We start from the raw sequence: 6,000 nt of genomic DNA, 5'->3' as shown, positions 1-6,000 counted from the left end.
TTTTGAGCAACGGTAGGTCACACAAACGGAATAATTTTGTTGTTGTTAACGATCAGTTTTAGTATAGCATGACATTATTTTCTGTCGTGGAAAATTCGTGACCGGAGTGATATATTTTATATTGTTTATCAAACGACGATTCAGCTGTCAACAGCAGTTATCCCCATGTCAAATCCACAGACTTAATGACCTCGTGAACTGAGGCCAAGTATTATGTGCTGACTGATTTGTGATTGTTGCCGTTTAGTAGACAGTATAAAAGGCACCAGAGAGGCAGTTCTGACGTTGCGCTTGATAATGGAAGCAAGGTTGAAGAAAAATCAAGATACGCTCATAGGATTCGTAGACCTAGAAAAAGCGTTCGACATTGTCAAATGGTGCACGATGTTCGAAATTCTGAGGAAAATATGAGTAAGTTATAGGGCAATATGTACGAGAACCAAGAGGTAACAATAAGACTGGAAGACTGAGAACGAAGTGCTCGGATTTAAAAGGGTGTAAGATAGGGATACAGTCCTTCTGTTCAAATCTACGTACACATCAAAGAAGAAATGACGGAAATAAAAGAAAGCTTCAAGAGTGGGATTAAAATTCAGGGTGGATGGAGATCAATGAAATGATTCGCTGATGACATTGCTGTCCTCAGTGAGAAAGAAGAGAAACTGCAAGAGCTATTGAATGGAATTAGGGTCTAATGAGACAGAATATGGCATGAGAGTAAACTGGAAGAAGACAAAGGTAGTGAAATGAGAATAGCGAGATACTTAACATCAAAATTGGTGACCGCGAACTAGACAAAGTTAAGGAATTCTGCTACCTTGGAAGCAAAATTACCCATGATGGACGAAGCAAGGAGGACTTAAAGAGCCGACGAGCTCAGGCAAAGAGGGCATTCCTGGTCAAGATAAGTCTGTTGGTATCAAACACGGGCCTTACTTTGAGCAAAAAATTTCTGAGAGTGTACATTTGGAGCACATCTTTGTACAGTAGTGACACATGGACAGTGAGAAGATCGGAACAGAAGAGAATCGAAGCGTTTGGGATGTGGTGCTACAGAAGAATGTTGATAATTAGGTGAACTGATAAAATAAAAAATGAGGAGGTTCTCCGCGGAATCGGCGAAGAAAGGAACATATGTTATTTTATGCTTTTTGAATTAACTTTGTGGTGTGCTATCAAGAGCTTGCATGCATTTAAATGTGCAGTCAAGAATTATTAAAGTCATCTAAAATAAAACTTCCTGGCAGATTAAAACTGTGTGCCCGACCGAGACTCGAACTCGGGACGTTTGCCTTTCGCGGGTAAGTGCTCTACCATCTTTTATTTTTTTTTTTAATTGAACAAACGGAGAGTACATATATATATATATATATACACAAAGCAAAAGTCCCTCAAGGTACCAGTTAAACATATACAAATGAGTGTTAGGTAAACAAATTATTAGAAGAACATGAAATACAACAAATTAGAATATATCCTGTTCTCCTTTTTTTTGTTTTTGTGTTTTTCTTTTTTGTTTTTGTTTAAAAATTTGTATTGAACAAACTAAAAGTACATATATGTTCACTATGCAAGAGTTCTTAAAGGTACCATTTAAAAATATACAAATGACTGTGAGTTAAACAAAAAAAATATATTAAAAAAGAAAAACATTAAATACAACAAAATATAACATATTCTGTCTTCTTCCTTTTTTACAAATAAAAAAAATTGTGTTTGTTTTTGGTCGATGCATGAGAACGTGGATAAGGGTGTTGCATCATGTGACAGGTAGGCATGGTACACCCCAGCTTTGAGGGGGGTCAAGGAAGACGCTGCGGAGATAACCGGCAAAAGTTTGTCGGTAAGATGGTTTTTGGGTGAGGGTGCTATGCGCGGTCACAACTTTGTACCAGAAGTCAAGGACTGTATGCGGACCACTCCGAAAGAGATATTCTAAAGCCTGTCCTCGAAACCAGATTAGGGTATGGTGCTTAGCAAGAGGGTAGTGAAATGTCTGGGGCAACAACAGGAAATCCGGGGTTACCGTCGTTGGCGGGGCACGGAGGTAAAAGCCCACGATTCGTTGGATGAGGAGCCATACGTTTTGTTTCAGGGGGCACGTAAGACGGTGCTCGTCGGTGTCTTCGAGCTGACAGTCAGGGCAGAGTGGGGAGGTGGCCAGTCCTATGCGATAAAGTCGACTATTAGTCGGGAATTTTCCATAGACTAAAACATACCAGAGTGCAGACACAGACGACGGTAAAAAGTGTGCATGCACACACCCCCAAACCGTGCGCCAGTTAATGTCAGGATGCTGCAGCACCATGGGGTCGCAAGGGTTGGACAGCATAAACAAACGATAATAATCTTTTGTACGGGGAGGACGGGTGACTGGAAGATCGGCCCGAACGTAGCTGAGTTCTATGAAACAATTGGCGACGTAGTACAATAATGGAGAAATAGGTGCCACATTGATCGGTGGATCGAGAGAAGCTGGTCGGAGGATATCTAAGAGACTGCGTGTTAAAGACGGGACCGGCCCCTGCCAGTGCCGCAACAGAGTGTGGACAAAGAGTGCAGAAGAGCGTGCCCGCACGTTGATGAGTCCGAGGCCACCTTTTGCAGGAGGCAGTGTTAGAGTGTTGTAGCGGACTTTGAAAAGTGCCCCTGCTGACACGAAATATCCAAAGGCTAATTGGATGCGGCGGCCAAGGAGTAACGGCATTGGGAGGATCTGGGCGACGTGTACCAGTTTAGGGGCGACATAGATGTTGACATAGGACACACGTTGGAGTTGGTTTAAGTTACGGTGCACTTGACCGCGGACATGGTGCCGAATCGACTGTAAAAGCCGCCGGTAAGCCAGGGCCATTGTGCGGTGTGTGGAGCTCGTAAATTCGATACCCAAGTAACGAAGGGTGGCACTGACTGGGAGTGGGGTCGGCACCATAGCCGGGAGGCCGCGCCCAATGTGCATCATAGTCGATTTACGGACATTAAGAATGCTACCAGAAAGACGTCCATACTGGTGGATCCATTGGATGGCGTCATTGAGTTCCGTGGAGGAGCAGGTGAGAAGGAGGAGATCGTCCGCATAAGCCCTACAGTGAAAGGTGTGGTCACGCAAAGTGAGGCCCTGCAGTCTAGAGGTAAGTCCAGTGATGAGGGGCTCAAGTGCAATGGCATATAGTAAAGTAGACATAGGGCATCCTTGACGCACAGAGCGGCGTATAGGAATCGGTCCTACAAGCCTCTCATTGACTTGTACCATCGAGACCGCGGGAAGGAGTAACCGGCGAATGGCATCGACAAAAAGCAATGGGAACCCCATACGTGTCGCCACCATGAGGAGGAATGGGTGTCGAACGCGATCAAAGGCACTCGTGAAATCGACGGATACCAGTGCTGCACGAAGGCGACAAACCGACGCCAGTGCAATGAGGTCACGGCATTCTCCTAGGGCTGTTTGTAAGGTGGCCCCACAACCACGTGCAGTCTGCTCAGGTGAAAGGACCGTAGGTAAGACGGTGCGTATGCGCGCTGCTAAGAGGCGTGCATAGATTTTATAGTCTGCATTCAGTAGTGTAAGGGGGCGATATGCAGAGACATGAGACCCTCCCTTCGGTTTAGGCACAGGTAGAAGAATGCCAGTGACGAATTCAGGTGGAATTGGGAAGGACGGAGTAAAGAGTTCCTGAATCATTTCCGTCCAGCGAGGAAGCATTAACGTGGTGAACGCCCGGTAAAGCTCCACTGGGAGACCATCTGGTCCGGGTGATTTGTTCTTGGCCCCTTTGTTGATCGCATCTACCACCTCTTCTGCGGTGATTACAGACATCATGGACGTTGACTCCGCTACGGTGAGGGTCCGATCAGGGGAAGGACGGAGATCATCAGGAATGGGCGTCGCCATCGGTTCATCATCATAAAATTGGCGATAATGTTCAGCAAAGGCGGACACGACTGCCGCCTGTGTTGTGTGGTGAACACCATCGGAGGTCGTGATGTTGGGGACGAAAAGCCGACGTCGACGACTATGGTCGGATGCGGCATGGATTGTGGATGGGGTTTCGTCGTGGAGGAGGTCTTGTCGTCGGGAACGCACCACGACACCATGCAGTCGTGCACGTTGAAGAGAGAGGAGACGAGCTTTAGTACGTTGTCGTTCCCTGTGGGTGTCAGGTGATGGAGGGAGCGCATCGAGCTCACGGAGGACGGCGTAGTGAAAATTTGTGGTGTCTCGATGCCATGCTGCTGCTTCCTTGCCACATTCTATGAAGGCCTTTCTGATCGCAGGTTTGGCACATTTGAGCCACCAATGGAACGTGGATGTGTACTGCGGAAGGCGTCTTTCGCAAGACGCCCATGTAGTGGCAATACATTGTCGTCAGTGGGGATCATTAAGGAGGGAGGTATTAAACTTCCAGTAACCTCTGCTGCGCCACACTGACTGAGGTGGCAGAGCCAGGGAGCAAATGACGGCGCAATGGTCCGAAAATGCGAGGGGCCATCGTTCAGCTTGGGCGACTTCATTGCCGAGGTGAGCAGAGACATAAAACCGGTCCAGTCTGCTCGCAGAATGTGCTGTATAATGGGTAAAACCGGGGGTATTGCCATGAATTTTCTCCCAAACGTCCACTAGATGAAAATCTTCGATTAAGGTGAGCAGCGCCGGGCATGGCGAATAACCAGGTACTTGGTCCTACGGATGGAGGACACAGTTGAAATCGCCTCCCATGATAAGGCGATCATAGCGTCCAGAAAACAGGGGCGCCACGTCATGTCCGAAGAAAGTGGACCGCTGCCGACGGTTCGTGGAGCCAGACGGAGCGTAGATATTGATGAAGCGCGTGTCGAAGATGGTAACAGCCATGCCTCTTCCACAGGGAAGGATTGTCGTGTCCGTGAGTGGGATTCCTTCGCGTATGTAGAAAGCCACTCCAGGCCCTGATTGATCACATGTGGACGTGTATGAGTCGTAGCCGTAGACTGGTGGTAGTGTGGCAACGCGTACTTCCTGAAGAAGGGCGACGTCGACGTCAGAGGCCCGAAGCATGTCACTTAGGAGTTGCAGCTTGGGTGCAGTGCCGATCATGTTGATGTTCAGTGTGGCAAACCGGTATGTTTGTTTCAGTGGTGGTGGGCGCGCATCTACCATCACCAAGGGAAGTAAGAGGAGGGCACCGACAGGAAGTCCCGTCCCATCAGCTGCAATGCCTCGCTTTTGATGTTAACAGGCAGCCTCGTCCGGCGGAGGTAACTCATCCGGAGGAGGGGGCGTACCTTCCTCAATGTCGTCGGCCCATGCTCCTGTGCCGTGGGTCTGTCCAATGTCCATGGGCATTGCGTCGTGGTGAGAGAGATCTGGAGTTGTCGGCGGGGAGACAGGCGTCTCAACCGGCGCACCGATCGTAACATTGTGCATGGCGACCTCCATAGTGGTCCCGTCCTGCGAAACGTCTTGTTCATCGTGAAAGTTGTCCGCCGACCTCTGCGTGGAAATGTCGGCTGCTTGGGTGTCGTCTTAGTCGTCGCGGGTGGCAACGCTCTGAGAGCCCGTGGGTGAACGGGGACGGCGTTTGCGCCTACGTGGCGAGCGTTGTTTGCGCACGTGTTCCTCAGTGTCGGACGACGGCAAGGAGGAGCGTCGACCTGGTTCGAAGGCGTCGGTGGGTACAATGAAATTGTCAAACAGGTGTTGTGAAGATGTACTGGTCTCCTCAGCGTCCGGTGCGGGAGCCTGTTCGCCGGCAAGGTTGTCAGGTGGGACGTCCGTTGGTGACTGGGACGGTGGGACGTGCCGATCGGAAGGACCGGGCGACGGACTGGACGAAACTGTAGACGTGGCAAGAGCCGCTGCGTAAGTGACCGGTAGGGCGGTCATCGTGGGTGTGACGGACGCTTCCGATAACGGGAGCTGCGCGACACGTCGTTGAATGCATTCAGACCGTAGGTGACCTTCTTTCCCGCAACCGGAACAGGTCCGAGGTTGGCCGTCGTACATTATAATGGCACGGC

This window comes from Schistocerca americana, chromosome 2, assembly GCF_021461395.2.
Source record: "Schistocerca americana isolate TAMUIC-IGC-003095 chromosome 2, iqSchAmer2.1, whole genome shotgun sequence".
NCBI lineage: Eukaryota > Metazoa > Arthropoda > Insecta > Orthoptera > Acrididae > Schistocerca > Schistocerca americana.
The sequence above is the reverse complement of the archived record's forward strand: the minus strand, read 5'-3'. Positions refer to the sequence as shown.